General features: G+C 47.0%; 33 non-coding genes and 16 pseudogenes across 33 annotated transcripts; all 49 read right to left on the minus strand.

Annotated features, from left to right (window-relative positions):
• Positions 1-404: 404 nt before the first annotated feature.
• Positions 405-513, minus strand: LOC138456815 (5S ribosomal RNA; annotated as a pseudogene).
• Positions 514-619: 106 nt separating this feature from the next.
• LOC138462017 (5S ribosomal RNA) lies at positions 620-738 on the minus strand. Its single transcript, XR_011264620.1, has one exon. It is a non-coding gene; the product is annotated as a 5S ribosomal RNA (ribosomal RNA).
• Positions 739-844: 106 nt separating this feature from the next.
• Positions 845-963, minus strand: LOC138454240 (5S ribosomal RNA). The gene has a single exon (XR_011260926.1). It is a non-coding gene; the product is annotated as a 5S ribosomal RNA (ribosomal RNA).
• A 106-nt stretch (positions 964-1,069) lies between these two features.
• LOC138462566 (5S ribosomal RNA) lies at positions 1,070-1,188 on the minus strand. Its single transcript, XR_011265162.1, has one exon. It is a non-coding gene; the product is annotated as a 5S ribosomal RNA (ribosomal RNA).
• Positions 1,189-1,651: 463 nt separating this feature from the next.
• Positions 1,652-1,760, minus strand: LOC138456816 (5S ribosomal RNA; annotated as a pseudogene).
• Positions 1,761-1,866: 106 nt separating this feature from the next.
• LOC138462594 (5S ribosomal RNA) lies at positions 1,867-1,985 on the minus strand. The gene has a single exon (XR_011265189.1). It is a non-coding gene; the product is annotated as a 5S ribosomal RNA (ribosomal RNA).
• A 106-nt stretch (positions 1,986-2,091) lies between these two features.
• LOC138454279 (5S ribosomal RNA) lies at positions 2,092-2,210 on the minus strand. Its single transcript, XR_011260964.1, has one exon. It is a non-coding gene; the product is annotated as a 5S ribosomal RNA (ribosomal RNA).
• Positions 2,211-2,665: 455 nt separating this feature from the next.
• Positions 2,666-2,774, minus strand: LOC138456817 (5S ribosomal RNA; annotated as a pseudogene).
• A 106-nt stretch (positions 2,775-2,880) lies between these two features.
• On the minus strand, positions 2,881-2,989 carry LOC138458159 (5S ribosomal RNA; annotated as a pseudogene).
• Positions 2,990-3,095: 106 nt separating this feature from the next.
• Positions 3,096-3,214, minus strand: LOC138462436 (5S ribosomal RNA). The gene has a single exon (XR_011265032.1). It is a non-coding gene; the product is annotated as a 5S ribosomal RNA (ribosomal RNA).
• A 106-nt stretch (positions 3,215-3,320) lies between these two features.
• Positions 3,321-3,439, minus strand: LOC138462018 (5S ribosomal RNA). Its single transcript, XR_011264621.1, has one exon. It is a non-coding gene; the product is annotated as a 5S ribosomal RNA (ribosomal RNA).
• Positions 3,440-3,545: 106 nt separating this feature from the next.
• Positions 3,546-3,664, minus strand: LOC138463283 (5S ribosomal RNA). Its single transcript, XR_011265869.1, has one exon. It is a non-coding gene; the product is annotated as a 5S ribosomal RNA (ribosomal RNA).
• A 106-nt stretch (positions 3,665-3,770) lies between these two features.
• Positions 3,771-3,889, minus strand: LOC138461318 (5S ribosomal RNA). The gene has a single exon (XR_011263939.1). It is a non-coding gene; the product is annotated as a 5S ribosomal RNA (ribosomal RNA).
• A 463-nt stretch (positions 3,890-4,352) lies between these two features.
• On the minus strand, positions 4,353-4,461 carry LOC138456818 (5S ribosomal RNA; annotated as a pseudogene).
• A 107-nt stretch (positions 4,462-4,568) lies between these two features.
• Positions 4,569-4,687, minus strand: LOC138462994 (5S ribosomal RNA). The gene has a single exon (XR_011265580.1). It is a non-coding gene; the product is annotated as a 5S ribosomal RNA (ribosomal RNA).
• Positions 4,688-4,793: 106 nt separating this feature from the next.
• Positions 4,794-4,912, minus strand: LOC138453956 (5S ribosomal RNA). Its single transcript, XR_011260654.1, has one exon. It is a non-coding gene; the product is annotated as a 5S ribosomal RNA (ribosomal RNA).
• A 106-nt stretch (positions 4,913-5,018) lies between these two features.
• On the minus strand, positions 5,019-5,137 carry LOC138453967 (5S ribosomal RNA). Its single transcript, XR_011260665.1, has one exon. It is a non-coding gene; the product is annotated as a 5S ribosomal RNA (ribosomal RNA).
• A 107-nt stretch (positions 5,138-5,244) lies between these two features.
• LOC138462862 (5S ribosomal RNA) lies at positions 5,245-5,363 on the minus strand. The gene has a single exon (XR_011265450.1). It is a non-coding gene; the product is annotated as a 5S ribosomal RNA (ribosomal RNA).
• A 453-nt stretch (positions 5,364-5,816) lies between these two features.
• LOC138457549 (5S ribosomal RNA) lies at positions 5,817-5,925 on the minus strand (annotated as a pseudogene).
• Positions 5,926-6,031: 106 nt separating this feature from the next.
• Positions 6,032-6,150, minus strand: LOC138461816 (5S ribosomal RNA). Its single transcript, XR_011264423.1, has one exon. It is a non-coding gene; the product is annotated as a 5S ribosomal RNA (ribosomal RNA).
• A 106-nt stretch (positions 6,151-6,256) lies between these two features.
• LOC138454357 (5S ribosomal RNA) lies at positions 6,257-6,375 on the minus strand. Its single transcript, XR_011261037.1, has one exon. It is a non-coding gene; the product is annotated as a 5S ribosomal RNA (ribosomal RNA).
• Positions 6,376-6,481: 106 nt separating this feature from the next.
• Positions 6,482-6,600, minus strand: LOC138462567 (5S ribosomal RNA). The gene has a single exon (XR_011265163.1). It is a non-coding gene; the product is annotated as a 5S ribosomal RNA (ribosomal RNA).
• Positions 6,601-7,063: 463 nt separating this feature from the next.
• Positions 7,064-7,172, minus strand: LOC138456819 (5S ribosomal RNA; annotated as a pseudogene).
• Positions 7,173-7,278: 106 nt separating this feature from the next.
• On the minus strand, positions 7,279-7,397 carry LOC138462595 (5S ribosomal RNA). The gene has a single exon (XR_011265190.1). It is a non-coding gene; the product is annotated as a 5S ribosomal RNA (ribosomal RNA).
• Positions 7,398-7,503: 106 nt separating this feature from the next.
• Positions 7,504-7,622, minus strand: LOC138454281 (5S ribosomal RNA). The gene has a single exon (XR_011260966.1). It is a non-coding gene; the product is annotated as a 5S ribosomal RNA (ribosomal RNA).
• A 463-nt stretch (positions 7,623-8,085) lies between these two features.
• Positions 8,086-8,194, minus strand: LOC138458874 (5S ribosomal RNA; annotated as a pseudogene).
• Positions 8,195-8,300: 106 nt separating this feature from the next.
• On the minus strand, positions 8,301-8,419 carry LOC138455408 (5S ribosomal RNA; annotated as a pseudogene).
• A 106-nt stretch (positions 8,420-8,525) lies between these two features.
• On the minus strand, positions 8,526-8,644 carry LOC138462019 (5S ribosomal RNA). The gene has a single exon (XR_011264622.1). It is a non-coding gene; the product is annotated as a 5S ribosomal RNA (ribosomal RNA).
• Positions 8,645-8,750: 106 nt separating this feature from the next.
• LOC138461081 (5S ribosomal RNA) lies at positions 8,751-8,869 on the minus strand. The gene has a single exon (XR_011263721.1). It is a non-coding gene; the product is annotated as a 5S ribosomal RNA (ribosomal RNA).
• A 106-nt stretch (positions 8,870-8,975) lies between these two features.
• Positions 8,976-9,094, minus strand: LOC138461319 (5S ribosomal RNA). Its single transcript, XR_011263940.1, has one exon. It is a non-coding gene; the product is annotated as a 5S ribosomal RNA (ribosomal RNA).
• Positions 9,095-9,557: 463 nt separating this feature from the next.
• Positions 9,558-9,666, minus strand: LOC138456820 (5S ribosomal RNA; annotated as a pseudogene).
• Positions 9,667-9,772: 106 nt separating this feature from the next.
• Positions 9,773-9,891, minus strand: LOC138455507 (5S ribosomal RNA; annotated as a pseudogene).
• A 106-nt stretch (positions 9,892-9,997) lies between these two features.
• On the minus strand, positions 9,998-10,116 carry LOC138454616 (5S ribosomal RNA). The gene has a single exon (XR_011261285.1). It is a non-coding gene; the product is annotated as a 5S ribosomal RNA (ribosomal RNA).
• Positions 10,117-10,222: 106 nt separating this feature from the next.
• On the minus strand, positions 10,223-10,341 carry LOC138463266 (5S ribosomal RNA). The gene has a single exon (XR_011265853.1). It is a non-coding gene; the product is annotated as a 5S ribosomal RNA (ribosomal RNA).
• A 463-nt stretch (positions 10,342-10,804) lies between these two features.
• LOC138456821 (5S ribosomal RNA) lies at positions 10,805-10,913 on the minus strand (annotated as a pseudogene).
• A 106-nt stretch (positions 10,914-11,019) lies between these two features.
• Positions 11,020-11,138, minus strand: LOC138462020 (5S ribosomal RNA). Its single transcript, XR_011264623.1, has one exon. It is a non-coding gene; the product is annotated as a 5S ribosomal RNA (ribosomal RNA).
• Positions 11,139-11,244: 106 nt separating this feature from the next.
• LOC138454475 (5S ribosomal RNA) lies at positions 11,245-11,363 on the minus strand. The gene has a single exon (XR_011261150.1). It is a non-coding gene; the product is annotated as a 5S ribosomal RNA (ribosomal RNA).
• Positions 11,364-11,469: 106 nt separating this feature from the next.
• Positions 11,470-11,588, minus strand: LOC138461320 (5S ribosomal RNA). The gene has a single exon (XR_011263941.1). It is a non-coding gene; the product is annotated as a 5S ribosomal RNA (ribosomal RNA).
• A 463-nt stretch (positions 11,589-12,051) lies between these two features.
• Positions 12,052-12,160, minus strand: LOC138456822 (5S ribosomal RNA; annotated as a pseudogene).
• Positions 12,161-12,266: 106 nt separating this feature from the next.
• On the minus strand, positions 12,267-12,385 carry LOC138462596 (5S ribosomal RNA). Its single transcript, XR_011265191.1, has one exon. It is a non-coding gene; the product is annotated as a 5S ribosomal RNA (ribosomal RNA).
• Positions 12,386-12,491: 106 nt separating this feature from the next.
• LOC138454282 (5S ribosomal RNA) lies at positions 12,492-12,610 on the minus strand. Its single transcript, XR_011260967.1, has one exon. It is a non-coding gene; the product is annotated as a 5S ribosomal RNA (ribosomal RNA).
• Positions 12,611-13,065: 455 nt separating this feature from the next.
• Positions 13,066-13,174, minus strand: LOC138456823 (5S ribosomal RNA; annotated as a pseudogene).
• Positions 13,175-13,280: 106 nt separating this feature from the next.
• On the minus strand, positions 13,281-13,389 carry LOC138458160 (5S ribosomal RNA; annotated as a pseudogene).
• Positions 13,390-13,495: 106 nt separating this feature from the next.
• On the minus strand, positions 13,496-13,614 carry LOC138462437 (5S ribosomal RNA). The gene has a single exon (XR_011265033.1). It is a non-coding gene; the product is annotated as a 5S ribosomal RNA (ribosomal RNA).
• A 106-nt stretch (positions 13,615-13,720) lies between these two features.
• On the minus strand, positions 13,721-13,839 carry LOC138462022 (5S ribosomal RNA). Its single transcript, XR_011264624.1, has one exon. It is a non-coding gene; the product is annotated as a 5S ribosomal RNA (ribosomal RNA).
• Positions 13,840-13,945: 106 nt separating this feature from the next.
• Positions 13,946-14,064, minus strand: LOC138463284 (5S ribosomal RNA). Its single transcript, XR_011265871.1, has one exon. It is a non-coding gene; the product is annotated as a 5S ribosomal RNA (ribosomal RNA).
• A 106-nt stretch (positions 14,065-14,170) lies between these two features.
• On the minus strand, positions 14,171-14,289 carry LOC138461321 (5S ribosomal RNA). Its single transcript, XR_011263942.1, has one exon. It is a non-coding gene; the product is annotated as a 5S ribosomal RNA (ribosomal RNA).
• A 463-nt stretch (positions 14,290-14,752) lies between these two features.
• On the minus strand, positions 14,753-14,861 carry LOC138456825 (5S ribosomal RNA; annotated as a pseudogene).
• Positions 14,862-14,968: 107 nt separating this feature from the next.
• Positions 14,969-15,087, minus strand: LOC138462996 (5S ribosomal RNA). Its single transcript, XR_011265582.1, has one exon. It is a non-coding gene; the product is annotated as a 5S ribosomal RNA (ribosomal RNA).
• Between the last annotated feature and the right edge of the window lie 97 nt (positions 15,088-15,184).

Consider the following 15,184-nt stretch of genomic DNA (forward strand, 5'->3'; position numbering starts at 1 on the left):
GCCACTTGCAACATGATACCACGCTCATCGCTCGATCAGGCTCGATCAGGCGAGATATATAAGACTGGTGGGCCCATTCAGGACTCCTATGTCTGGTAGGATAACTTTAATTCATCCATCCTGTGTCTGTTGCAGGGAGGTGGAGAGAACAATCAACACAATAATGGGTTTCTTTCATGCCTCTTGAAGGACTCAATATTCTCTGTACTGCATTACATGTGAAAGTCGATTTATTACCCATGAACACACTACCTGTATGCTAATTCTATGTAAAAAGGTAGCTCCAGCCCTCATGATGTTGTCCAACATTTCCGCTATAAAACGGGATACAATTATTTTGGAAACATACCAAATTTGAAAAATAATTGAGAAGTTGCGCAATTACTAATCATGGAGCACAAAAAAGCCTACAGCACCTGGTATTCCCAGGCAGTCTCCCATCCAGGTACTAACTAGGCCCGACCCTGCTTAGCTTCCGAGATCGGGCGCATTCAGTGTGGTGTGGCCGTAGGCTCTGGGCCTAGTGAGTTTTGTACTTTTAAGCATCTAGTCGGCTAGACCTTGCAGTTTTGAAAGGCAATTGTGAAATGGCTCACTTCCTGAACTTTGAGCACAAAAAAGCCTACAGCACCTGGTATTCCCAGGCGGTCTCCCATCCAGGTACTAACGAGGCCCGACACTGCTTAGCTTCCGAGATCAGACGAGATCGGGCGCATTCAGTGTGGTGTGGCCGTAGGCTCTGGGCCTTGTGAGTTTTGTACTTTTAAGCATCTAGTCGGCTAGACCTTGCAGTTTTGAAAGGCAATTGAGAAATGGCTCACTTCCTGAACTTGGAGTACAAAAAAGCCTACAGCACCTGGTATTCCCAGGCGGTCTCCCATCCAGGTACTAACTAGGCCCAACACTGCTTAGCTTCTGAGATCAGACGAGATCAGGCGCATTCAGTGTGGTGTGGCCGTAGGCTCTGGGCCTAGTGAGTTTTGTACTTTTAAGCATCTAGTCGGCTAGACCTTGCAGTTTTGAAAGGCAATTGAGAAAGGGCTCACTTCCTGAACTTGGAGCACAAAAAAGCCTACAGCACCTGGTATTCCCAGGCGGTCTCCCATCCAGGTACTAACTAGGCCTAACACTGCTTAACTTCCGAGATCAGACGAGATCAGGTGCATTCAGTGTGGTGTGGCCGTAGGCTCTAGGAATGCTAAGAATATTACTCTTATGCATTTGCATTTAGTAAGCTAAGCCATGCAGCCACTTGCAACATGATACCACGCTCATCGCTCGATCAGGCTCGATCAGGCGAGATATATAAGACTGGTGGGCCCATTCAGGACTCCTATGTCTGGTAGGATAACTTTAATTCATCCATCCTGTGTCTGTTGCAGGGAGGTGGAGAGAACAATCAACACAATAATGGTTTTCTTTCATGCCTCTTGAAGGACTCAATATTCTCTGTACTGCATTACATGTGAAAGTCGATTTATTACCCATGAACACACTACCTGTATGCTAATTCTATGTAAAAAGGTAGCTCCAGCCCTCATGATGTTGTCCAACATTTCCGCTATAAAACGGGATACAATTATTTTGGAAACATACCAAATTTGAAAAATAATTGAGAAGTTGCGCAATTACTAATCATGGAGCACAAAAAAGCCTACAGCACCTGGTATTCCCAGGCAGTCTCCCATCCAGGTACTAACTAGGCCCGACCCTGCTTAGCTTCCGAGATCGGGCGCATTCAGTGTGGTGTGGCCGTAGGCTCTGGGCCTAGTGAGTTTTGTACTTTTAAGCATCTAGTCGGCTAGACCTTGCAGTTTTGAAAGGCAATTGTGAAATGGCTCACTTCCTGAACTTGGAGCACAAAAAAGCCTACAGCACCTGGTATTCCCAGGTGGTCTCCCATCCAGGTACTAACTAGGCCCAACACTGCTTAGCTTCTGAGATCAGACAAGATCAGGCGCATTCAGTGTGGTGTGGCCGTAGGCTCTGGGCCTAGTGAGTTTTGTACTTTTAAGCATCTAGTCGGCTAGACCGTGCAGTTTTAAAAGGCAATTGAGAAAGGGCTCACTTCCTGAACTTGGAGCACAAAAAAGCCTACAGCACCTGGTATTCCCAGGCGGTCTCCCATCCAGGTACTAACTAGGCCTGACACTGCTTAACTTCCAAGATCAGACGAGATCGGGTGCATTCAGTGTGGTGTGGCCGTAGTCTCTAGGAATGCTAAGAATATTACTCTTATGCATTTGCATTTAGTAAGCTAAGCCACTTGCAACATGATACCACGCTCATCGCTCGATCAGGCTCGATCAGGCGAGATATATAAGACTGGTGGGCCCATTCAGGACTCCTATGTCTGGTAGGATAACTTTAATTCATCCATCCTGTGTCTGTTGCAGGGAGGTGGAGAGAACAATCAACACAATAATGGTTTTCTTTCATGCCTCTTGAAGGACTCAATATTCTCTGTACTGCATTACATGTGAAAGTCGATTTATTACCCATGAACACACTACCTGTATGCTAATTCTATGTAAAAAGGTAGCTCCAGCCGTCATGATGTTGTCCAACATTTCCGCTATAAAACGGTATACAATTATTTTGGAAACATACCAAATTTGAAAAATAATTGAGAAGTTGCGCAATTACTAATCATGGAGCACAAAAAAGCCTACAGCACCTGGTATTCCCAGGCAGTCTCCCATCCAGGTACTAACTAGGCCCGACCCTGCTTAGCTTCCGAGATCGGGCGCATTCAGTGTGGTGTGGCCGTAGGCTCTGGGCCTAGTGAGTTTTGTACTTTTAAGCATCTAGTCGGCTAGACCTTGCAGTTTTGAAAGGCAATTGTGAAATGGCTCACTTCCTGAACTTGGAGCACAAAAAAGCCTACAGCACCTGGTATTCCCAGGCGGTCTCCCATCCAGGTACTAATGAGGCCCGACACTGCTTAGCTTCCGAGATCAGACGCATTCAGTGTGGTGTGGCCGTAGGCTCTGGGCCTTGTGAGTTTTGTACTTTTAAGCATCTAGTCGGCTAGACCTTGCAGTTTTGAAAGGCAATTGTGAAATGGCTCACTTCCTGAACTTGGAGCACAAAAAAGCCTACAGCACCTGATATTCCCAGGTGGTCTCCCATCCAGGTACTAACTAGGCCCGACACTGCTTAGCTTCCGAGATCAGACGAGATCGGGCGCAATCAGTGTGGTGTGGCCGTAGGCTCTGGGCCTAGTGAGTTTTGTACTTTTAAGCATCTAGTCAGCTAGACCTTGCAGTTTTCAAAGGCAATTGAGAAATGGCTCACTTCCTGAACTTGGAGCACAAAAAAGCCTACAGCACCTGGTATTCCCAGGCGGTCTCCCATCCAGGTACTAACGAGGCCCGACACTGCTTAGCTTCCGAGATCAGACGAGATCGGGCGCATTCAGTGTGGTGTGGCCGTAGGCTCTGGGCCTTGTGAGTTTTGTACTTTTAAGCATCTAGTCGGCTAGACCTTGCAGTTTTGAAAGGCAATTGAGAAATGGCTCACTTCCTGAACTTGGAGTACAAAAAAGCCTACAGCACCTGGTATTCCCAGGCGGTCTCCCATCCAGGTACTAACTAGGCCCGACACTGCTTAGCTTCTGAGATCAGACAAGATCAGGCGCATTCAGTGTGGTGTGGCCGTAGGCTCTGGGCCTAGTGAGTTTTGTACTTTTAAGCATCTAGTCGGCTAGACCTTGCAGTTTTAAAAGGCAATTGAGAAAGGGCTCACTTCCTGAACTTGGAGCACAAAAAAGCCTACAGCACCTGGTATTCCCAGGCGGTCTCCCATCCAGGTACTAACTAGGCCTGACACTGCTTAACTTCCGAGATCAGACGAGATCGGGTGCATTCAGTGTGGTGTGGCCGTAGGCTCTAGGAATGCTAAGAATATTACTCTTATGCATTTGCATTTAGTAAGCTAAGCCATGCAGCCACTTGCAACATGATACCACGCTCATCGCTCGATCAGGCTCGATCAGGCGAGATATATAAGACTGGTGGGCCCATTCAGGACTCCTATGTCTGGTAGGATAACTTTAATTCATCCATCCTGTGTCTGTTGCAGGGAGGTGGAGAGAACAATCAACACAATAATGGGTTTCTTTCATGCCTCTTGAAGGACTCAATATTCTCTGTACTGCATTACATGTGAAAGTCGATTTATTACCCATGAACACACTACCTGTATGCTAATTCTATGTAAAAAGGTAGCTCCAGCCCTCATGAGTTTGTCCAACATTTCCGCTATAAAACGGGATACAATTATTTTGGAAACATACCAAATTTGAAAAATAATTGAGAAGTTGCGCAATTACTAATCATGGAGCACAAAAAAGCCTACAGCACCTGGTATTCCCAGGCAGTCTCCCATCCAGGTACTAACTAGGCCCGACCCTGCTTAGCTTCCGAGATCGGGCGCATTCAGTGTGGTGTGGCCGTAGGCGCTGGGCCTAGTGAGTTTTGTACTTTTAAGCATCTAGTCGGCTAGACCTTGCAGTTTTGAAAGGCAATTGTGAAATGGCTCACTTCCTGAACTTGGAGCACAAAAAAAGCCTACAGCACCTGGTATTCCCAGGCGGTCTCCCATCCAGGTACTAACGAGGCCCGACACTGCTTAGCTTCCGAGATCAGACGAGATCGGGCGCAATCAGTGTGGTGTGGCCGTAGGCTCTGGGCCTTGTGAGTTTTGTACTTTTAAGCATCTAGTCGGCTAGACCTTGCAGTTTTGAAAGGCAATTGAGAAATGGCTCACTTCCTGAACTTGGAGTACAAAAAAGCCTACAGCACCTGGTATTCCCAGGCGGTCTCCCATCCAGGTACTAACTAGGCCCGACACTGCTTAGCTTCTGAGATCAGACGAGATCAGGCGCATTCAGTGTGGTGTGGCCGTAGGCTCTGGGCCTTGTGAGTTTTGTACTTTTAAGCATCTAGTCGGCTAGACCTTGCAGTTTTGAAAGGCAATTGAGAAATGGCTCACTTCCTGAACTTGGAGTACAAAAAAGCCTACAGCACCTGGTATTCCCAGGCGGTCTCCCATCCAGGTACTAACTAGGCCCGACACTGCTTAGCTTCTGAGATCAGACGAGATCAGGCGCATTCAGTGTGGTGTGGCCGTAGGCTCTGGGCCTAGCAAGTTTTGTACTTTTAAGCATCTAGTCGGCTAGACCTTGCAGTTTTAAAAGGCAATTGAGAAAGGGCTCACTTCCTGAACTTGGAGCACAAAAAAAGCCTACAGCACCTGGTATTCCCAGGCGGTCTCCCATCCAGGTACTAACTAGGCCTGACACTGCTTCACTTCCGAGATCAGACGAGATCGGGTGCATTCAGTGTGGTGTGGCCGTAGGCTCTAGGAATGCTAAGAATATTACTCTTATGCATTTGCATTTAGTAAGCTAAGCCATGCAGCCACTTGCAACATGATACCACGCTCATCGCTCGATCAGGCGAGATATATAAGACTGGTGGGCCCATTCAGGACTCCTATGTCTGGTAGGATAACTTTAATTCATCCATCCTGTGTCTGTTGCAGGGAGGTGGAGAGAACAATCAACACAATAATGGGTTTCTTTCATGCCTCTTGAAGGACTCAATATTCTCTGTACTGCATTACATGTGAAAGTCTATTTATTACCCATGAACACACTACCTGTATGCTAATTCTATGTAAAAAGGTAGCTCCAGCCCTCATGATGTTGTCCAACATTTCCGCTATAAAACGGGATACAATTATTTTGGAAACATACCAAATTTGAAAAATAATTGAGAAGTTGCGCAATTACTAATCATGGAGCACAAAAAAGCCTACAGCACCTGGTATTCCCAGGCAGTCTCCCATCCAGGTACTAATTAGGCCCGACCCTGCTTAGCTTCCGAGATCGGGCGCATTCAGTGTGGTGTGGCCGTAGGCTCTGGGCCTAGTGAGTTTTGTACTTTTAAGCATCTAGTCGGCTAGACCTTGCAGTTTTGAAAGGCAATTGTGAAATGGCTCACTTCCTGAACTTGGAGCACAAAAAAGCCTACAGCACCTGGTATTCCCAGGTGGTCTCCCATCCAGGTACTAACGAGGCCCGACACTGCTTAGCTTCCGAGATCAGACGAGATCGGGCGCATTCAGTGTGGTGTGGCCGTAGGCTCTGGGCCTTGTGAGTTTTGTACTTTTAAGCATCTAGTCGGCTAGACCTTGCAGTTTTGAAAGGCAATTGAGAAATGGCTCACTTCCTGAACTTGGAGTACAAAAAAGCCTACAGCACCTGGTATTCCCAGGCGGTCTCCCATCCAGGTACTAACTAGGCCCAACACTGCTTAGCTTCTGAGATCAGACGAGATCAGGCGCATTCAGTGTGGTGTGGCCGTAGGCTCTGGGCCTAGTGAGTTTTGTACTTTTAAGCATCTAGTCGGCTAGACCTTGCAGTTTTGAAAGGCAATTGAGAAAGGGCTCACTTCCTGAACTTGGAGCACAAAAAAGCCTACAGCACCTGGTATTCCCAGGCGGTCTCCCATCCAGGTACTAACTAGGCCTAACACTGCTTAACTTCCGAGATCAGACGAGATCAGGTGCATTCAGTGTGGTGTGGCCGTAGGCTCTAGGAATGCTAAGAATATTACTCTTATGCATTTGCATTTAGTAAGCTAAGCCATGCAGCCACTTGCAACATGATACCACGCTCATCGCTCGATCAGGCTCGATCAGGCGAGATATATAAGACTGGTGGGCCCATTCAGGACTCCTATGTCTGGTAGGATAACTTTAATTCATCCATCCTGTGTCTGTTGCAGGGAGGTGGAGAGAACAATCAACACAATAATGGTTTTCTTTCATGCCTCTTGAAGGACTCAATATTCTCTGTACTGCATTACATGTGAAAGTCGATTTATTACCCATGAACACACTACCTGTATGCTAATTCTATGTAAAAAGGTAGCTCCAGCCCTCATGATGTTGTCCAACATTTCCGCTATAAAACGGGATACAATTATTTTGGAAACATACCAAATTTGAAAAATAATTGAGAAGTTGCGCAATTACTAATCATGGAGCACAAAAAAGCCTACAGCACCTGGTATTCCCAGGCAGTCTCCCATCCAGGTACTAACTAGGCCCGACCCTGCTTAGCTTCCGAGATCGGGCGCATTCAGTGTGGTGTGGCCGTAGGCTCTGGGCCTAGTGAGTTTTGTACTTTTAAGCATCTAGTCGGCTAGACCTTGCAGTTTTGAAAGGCAATTGTGAAATGGCTCACTTCCTGAACTTGGAGCACAAAAAAGCCTACAGCACCTGGTATTCCCAGGTGGTCTCCCATCCAGGTACTAACTAGGCCCAACACTGCTTAGCTTCTGAGATCAGACAAGATCAGGCGCATTCAGTGTGGTGTGGCCGTAGGCTCTGGGCCTAGTGAGTTTTGTACTTTTAAGCATCTAGTCGGCTAGACCGTGCAGTTTTAAAAGGCAATTGAGAAAGGGCTCACTTCCTGAACTTGGAGCACAAAAAAGCCTACAGCACCTGGTATTCCCAGGCGGTCTCCCATCCAGGTACTAACTAGGCCTGACACTGCTTAACTTCCAAGATCAGACGAGATCGGGTGCATTCAGTGTGGTGTGGCCGTAGTCTCTAGGAATGCTAAGAATATTACTCTTATGCATTTGCATTTAGTAAGCTAAGCCATGCAGCCACTTGCAACATGATACCACGCTCATCGCTCGATCAGGCTCGATCAGGCGAGATATATAAGACTGGTGGGCCCATTCAGGACTCCTATGTCTGGTAGGATAACTTTAATTCATCCATCCTGTGTCTGTTGCAGGGAGGTGGAGAGAACAATCAACACAATAATGGTTTTCTTTCATGCCTCTTGAAGGACTCAATATTCTCTGTACTGCATTACATGTGAAAGTCGATTTATTACCCATGAACACACTACCTGTATGCTAATTCTATGTAAAAAGGTAGCTCCAGCCCTCATGATGTTGTCCAACATTTCCGCTATAAAACGGTATACAATTATTTTGGAAACATACCAAATTTGAAAAATAATTGAGAAGTTGCGCAATTACTAATCATGGAGCACAAAAAAGCCTACAGCACCTGGTATTCCCAGGCAGTCTCCCATCCAGGTACTAACTAGGCCAGACCCTGCTTAGCTTCCGAGATCGGGCGCATTCAGTGTGGTGTGGCCGTAGGCTCTGGGCCTAGTGAGTTTTGTACTTTTAAGCATCTAGTCGGCTAGACCTTGCAGTTTTGAAAGGCAATTGTGAAATGGCTCACTTCCTGAACTTGGAGCACAAAAAAGCCTACAGCACCTGGTATTCCCAGGTGGTCTCCCATCCAGGTACTAACTAGGCCCGACACTGCTTAGCTTCCTTGATCAGACGAGATCGGGCGCAATCAGTGTGGTGTGGCCGTAGGCTCTGGGCCTAGTGAGTTTTGTACTTTTAAGCATCTAGTCAGCTAGACCTTGCAGTTTTGAAAGGCAATTGAGAAATGGCTCACTTCCTGAACTTGGAGCACAAAAAAGCCTACAGCACCTGGTATTCCCAGGCGGTCTCCCATCCAGGTACTAACGAGGCCCGACACTGCTTAGCTTCCGAGATCAGACGAGATCGGGCGCATTCAGTGTGGTGTGGCCGTAGGCTCTGGGCCTTGTGAGTTTTGTACTTTTAAGCATCTAGTCGGCTAGACCTTGCAGTTTTGAAAGGCAATTGAGAAATGGCTCACTTCCTGAACTTGGAGTACAAAAAAGCCTACAGCACCTGGTATTCCCAGGCGGTCTCCCATCCGGGTACTAACTAGGCCCGACACTGCTTAGCTTCTGAGATCAGACGAGATCAGGCGCATTCAGTGTGGTGTGGCCGTAGGCTCTGGGCCTAGTGAGTTTTGTACTTTTAAGCATCTAGTCGGCTAGACCTTGCAGTTTTAAAAGGCAATTGAGAAAGGGCTCACTTCCTGAACTTGGAGCACAAAAAAGCCTACAGCACCTGGTATTCCCAGGCGGTCTCCCATCCAGGTACTAACTAGGCCTGACACTGCTTAACTTCCGAGATCAGACGAGATCGGGTGCATTCAGTGTGGTGTGGCCGTAGGCTCTAGGAATGCTAAGAATATTACTCTTATGCATTTGCATTTAGTAAGCTAAGCCATGCAGCCACTTGCAACATGATACCACGCTCATCGCTCGATCAGGCTCGATCAGGCGAGATATATAAGACTGGTGGGCCCATTCAGGACTCCTATGTCTGGTAGGATAACTTTAATTCATCCATCCTGTGTCTGTTGCAGGGAGGTGGAGAGAACAATCAACACAATAATGGGTTTCTTTCATGCCTCTTGAAGGACTCAATATTCTCTGTACTGCATTACATGTGAAAGTCGATTTATTACCCATGAACACACTACCTGTATGCTAATTCTATGTAAAAAGGTAGCTCCAGCCCTCATGATGTTGTCCAACATTTCCGCTATAAAACGGGATACAATTATTTTGGAAACATACCAAATTTGAAAAATAATTGAGAAGTTGTGCAATTACTAATCATGGAGCACAAAAAAGCCTACAGCACCTGGTATTCCCAGGCAGTCTCCCATCCAGGTACTAACTAGGCCCGACCCTGCTTAGCTTCCGAGATCGGGCGCATTCAGTGTGGTGTGGCCGTAGGCTCTGGGCCTAGTGAGTTTTGTACTTTTAAGCATCTAGTCGGCTAGACCTTGCAGTTTTGAAAGGCAATTGTGAAATGGCTCACTTCCTGAACTTGGAGCACAAAAAAGCCTACAGCACCTGGTATTCCCAGGTGGTCTCCCATCCAGGTACTAACTAGGCCCGACACTGCGTAGCTTCCGAGATCAGACGAGATCGGGCGCAATCAGTGTGGTGTGTCCGTAGTCTCTGGGCCTCGTGAGTTTTGTACTTTTAAGCATCTAGTCAGCTAGACCTTGCAGTTTTGAAAGGCAATTGAGAAATGGCTCACTTCCTGAACTTGGAGCACAAAAAAGCCTACAGCACCTGGTATTCCCAGGCGGGCTCCCATCCAGGTACTAACGAGGCCCGACACTGCTTAGCTTCCGAGATCAGACGAGATCGGGCACAATCAGTGTGGTGTGGCCGTAGGCTCTGGGCCTTGTGAGTTTTGTACTTTTAAGCATCTAGTCGGCTAGACCTTGCAGTTTTAAAAGGCAATTGAGAAAGGGCTCACTTCCTGAACTTGGAGCACAAAAAAGCCTACAGCACCTGGTATTCCCAGGCGGTCTCCCATCCAGGTACTAACTAGGCCTGACACTGCTTAACTTCCGAGATCAGACGAGATCGGGTGCATTCAGTGTGGTGTGGCCGTAGGTTCTAGGAATGCTAAGAATATTACTCTTATGCATTTGCATTTAGTAAGCTAAGCCATGCAGCCACTTGCAACATGATACCACGCTCATCGCTCGATCAGGCTCGATCAGGCGAGATATATAAGACTGGTGGGCCCATTCAGGACTCCTATGTCTGGTAGGATAACTTTAATTCATCCATCCTGTGTCTGTTGCAGGGAGGTGGAGAGAACAATCAACACAATAATGGGTTTCTTTCATGCCTCTTGAAGGACTCAATATTCTCTGTACTGCATTACATGTGAAAGTCGATTTATTACCCATGAACACACTACCTGTATGCTAATTCTATGTAAAAAGGTAGCTCCAGCCCTCATGATGTTGTCCAACATTTCCGCTATAAAACGGGATACAATTATTTTGGAAACATACCAAATTTGAAAAATAATTGAGAAGTTGCGCAATTACTAATCATGGAGCACAAAAAAGCCTACAGCACCTGGTATTCCCAGGCAGTCTCCCATCCAGGTACTAACTAGGCCCGACCCTGCTTAGCTTCCGAGATCGGGCGCATTCAGTGTGGTGTGGCCGTAGGCTCTGGGCCTAGTGAGTTTTGTACTTTTAAGCATCTAGTCGGCTAGACCTTGCAGTTTTGAAAGGCAATTGTGAAATGGCTCACTTCCTGAACTTGGAGCACAAAAAAGCCTACAGCACCTGGTATTCCCAGGCGGTCTCCCATCCAGGTACTAACGAGGCCCGACACTGCTTAGCTTCCGAGATCAGACGAGATCGGGCGCATTCAGTGTGGTGTGGCCGTAGGCTCTGGGCCTTGTGAGTTTTGTACTTTTAAGCATCTAGTCGGCTAGACCTTGCAGTTTTGAAAGGCAATTGAGAAATGGCTCACTTCCTGAACTTGGAGTACAAAAAAGCCTACAGCACCTGGTATTCCCAGGCGGTCTCCCATCCAGGTACTAACTAGGCCCAACACTGCTTAGCTTCTGAGATCAGACGAGATCAGGCGCATTCAGTGTGGTGTGGCCGTAGGCTCTGGGCCTAGTGAGTTTTGTACTTTTAAGCATCTAGTCGGCTAGACCTTGCAGTTTTGAAAGGCAATTGAGAAAGGGCTCACTTCCTGAACTTGGAGCACAAAAAAGCCTACAGCACCTGGTATTCCCAGGCGGTCTCCCATCCAGGTACTAACTAGGCCTGACACTGCTTAACTTCCGAGATCAGACGAGATCGGGTGCATTCAGTGTGGTGTGGCCGTAGGCTCTAGGAATGCTAAGAATATTACTCTTATGCATTTGCATTTAGTAAGCTAAGCCATGCAGCCACTTGCAACATGATACCACGCTCATCGCTCGATCAGGCTCGATCAGGCGAGATATATAAGACTGGTGGGCCCATTCAGGACTCCTATGTCTGGTAGGATAACTTTAATTCATCCATCCTGTGTCTGTTGCAGGGAGGTGGAGAGAACAATCAACACAATAATGGTTTTCTTTCATGCCTCTTGAAGGACTCAATATTCTCTGTACTGCATTACATGTGAAAGTCGATTTATTACCCATGAACACACTACCTGTATGCTAATTCTATGTAAAAAGGTAGCTCCAGCCCTCATGATGTTGTCCAACATTTCCGCTATAAAACGGGATACAATTATTTTGGAAACATACCAAATTTGAAAAATAATTGAGAAGTTGCGCAATTACTAATCATGGAGCACAAAAAAGCCTACAGCACCTGGTATTCCCAGGCAGTCTCCCATCCAGGTACTAACTAGGCCCGACCCTGCTTAGCTTCCGAGATCGGGCGCATTCAGTGTGGTGTGGCCGTAGGCTCTGGGCCTAGTGAGTTTTGTACTTTTAAGCATCTAGTCGGCTAGACCTTGCAGTTTTGAAAGGCAATTGTGAAATGGCTCACTTCCTGAACTTGGAGCACAAAAAAGCCTACAGCACCTGGTATTCCCAGGTGGTCTCCCATCCAGGTACTAACTAGGCCCAACACTGCTTAGCTTCTGAGATCAGACAAGATCAGGCGCATTCAGTGTGGTGTGGCCGTAGGCTCTGGGCCTAGTGAGTTTTGTACTTTTAAGCATCTAGTCGGCTAGACCGTGCAGTTTTAAAAGGCAATTGAGAAAGGGCTCACTTCCTGAACTTGGAGCACAAAAAAGCCTACAGCACCTGGTATTCCCAGGCGGTCTCCCATCCAGGTACTAACTAGGCCTGACACTGCTTAACTTCCAAGATCAGACGAGATCGGGTGCATTCAGTGTGGTGTGGCCGTAGTCTCTAGGAATGCTAAGAATATTACTCTTATGCATTTGCATTTAGTAAGCTAAGCCACTTGCAACATGATACCACGCTCATCGCTCGATCAGGCTCGATCAGGCGAGATATATAAGACTGGTGGGCCCATTCAGGACTCCTATGTCTGGTAGGATAACTTTAATTCATCCATCCTGTGTCTGTTGCAGGGAGGTGGAGAGAACAATCAACACAATAATGGTTTTCTTTCATGCCTCTTGAAGGACTCAATATTCTCTGTACTGCATTACATGTGAAAGTCGATTTATTACCCATGAACACACTACCTGTATGCTAATTCTATGTAAAAAGGTAGCTCCAGCCGTCATGATGTTGTCCAACATTTCCGCTATAAAACGGTATACAATTATTTTGGAAACATACCAAATTTGAAAAATAATTGAGAAGTTGCGCAATTACTAATCATGGAGCACAAAAAAGCCTACAGCACCTGGTATTCCCAGGCAGTCTCCCATCCAGGTACTAACTAGGCCCGACCCTGCTTAGCTTCCGAGATCGGGCGCATTCAGTGTGGTGTGGCCGTAGGCTCTGGGCCTAGTGAGTTTTGTACTTTTAAGCATCTAGTCGGCTAGACCTTGCAGTTTTGAAAGGCAATTGTGAAATGGCTCACTTCCTGAACTTGGAGCACAAAAAAGCCTACAGCACCTGGTATTCCCAGGCGGTCTCCCATCCAGGTACTAATGAGGCCCGACACTGCTTAGCTTCCGAGATCAGACGCATTCAGTGTGGTGTGGCCGTAGGCTCTGGGCCTTGTGAGTTTTGTACTTTTAAGCATCTAGTCGGCTAGACCTTGCAGTTTTGAAAGGCAATTGTGAAATGGCTCACTTCCTGAACTTGGAGCACAAAAAAGCCTACAGCACCTGATATTCCCAGGTGGTCTCCCATCCAGGTACTAACTAGGCCCGACACTGCTTAGCTTCCGAGATCAGACGAGATCGGGCGCAATCAGTGTGGTGTGGCCGTAGGCTCTGGGCCTAGTGAGTTTTGTACTTTTAAGCATCTAGTCAGCTAGACCTTGCAGTTTTCAAAGGCAATTGAGAAATGGCTCACTTCCTGAACTTGGAGCACAAAAAAGCCTACAGCACCTGGTATTCCCAGGCGGTCTCCCATCCAGGTACTAACGAGGCCCGACACTGCTTAGCTTCCGAGATCAGACGAGATCGGGCGCATTCAGTGTGGTGTGGCCGTAGGCTCTGGGCCTTGTGAGTTTTGTACTTTTAAGCATCTAGTCGGCTAGACCTTGCAGTTTTGAAAGGCAATTGAGAAATGGCTCACTTCCTGAACTTGGAGTACAAAAAAGCCTACAGCACCTGGTATTCCCAGGCGGTCTCCCATCCAGGTACTAACTAGGCCCGACACTGCTTAGCTTCTGAGATCAGACAAGATCAGGCGCATTCAGTGTGGTGTGGCCGTAGGCTCTGGGCCTAGTGAGTTTTGTACTTTTAAGCATCTAGTCGGCTAGACCTTGCAGTTTTAAAAGGCAATTGAGAAAGGGCTCACTTCCTGAACTTGGAGCACAAAAAAGCCTACAGCACCTGGTATTCCCAGGCGGTCTCCCATCCAGGTACTAACTAGGCCTGACACTGCTTAACTTCCGAGATCAGACGAGATCGGGTGCATTCAGTGTGGTGTGGCCGTAGGCTCTAGGAATGCTAAGAATATTACTCTTATGCATTTGCATTTAGTAAGCTAAGCCATGCAGCCACTTGCAACATGATACCACGCTCATCGCTCGATCAGGCTCGATCAGGCGAGATATATAAGACTGGTGGGCCCATTCAGGACTCCTATGTCTGGTAGGATAACTTTAATTCATCCATCCTGTGTCTGTTGCAGGGAGGTGGAGAGAACAATCAACACAATAATGGGTTTCTTTCATGCCTCTTGAAGGACTCAATATTCTCTGTACTGCATTACATGTGAAAGTCGATTTATTACCCATGAACACACTACCTGTATGCTAATTCTATGTAAAAAGGTAGCTCCAGCCCTCATGAGTTTGTCCAACATTTCCGCTATAAAACGGGATACAATTATTTTGGAAACATACCAAATTTGAAAAATAATTGAGAAGTTGCGCAATTACTAATCATGGAGCACAAAAAAGCCTACAGCACCTGGTATTCCCAGGCAGTCTCCCATCCAGGTACTAACTAGGCCCGACCCTGCTTAGCTTCCGAGATCGGGCGCATTCAGTGTGGTGTGGCCGTAGGCGCTGGGCCTAGTGAGTTTTGTACTTTTAAGCATCTAGTCGGCTAGACCTTGCAGTTTTGAAAGGCAATTGTGAAATGGCTCACTTCCTGAACTTGGAGCACAAAAAAAGCCTACAGCACCTGGTATTCCCAGGCGGTCTCCCATCCAGGTACTAACGAGGCCCGACACTGCTTAGCTTCCGAGATCAGACGAGATCGGGCGCAATCAGTGTGGTGTGGCCGTAGGCTCTGGGCCTTGTGAGTTTTGTACTTTTAAGCATCTAGTCGGCTAGACCTTGCAGTTTTGAAAGGCAATTGAGAAATGGCTCACTTCCTGAACTTGGA

The sequence above is a fragment of the Ambystoma mexicanum genome, chromosome 4p (assembly GCF_040938575.1).
Source record: "Ambystoma mexicanum isolate Mex_15411 chromosome 4p, UKY_AmexF1_1, whole genome shotgun sequence".
NCBI lineage: Eukaryota > Metazoa > Chordata > Amphibia > Caudata > Ambystomatidae > Ambystoma > Ambystoma mexicanum.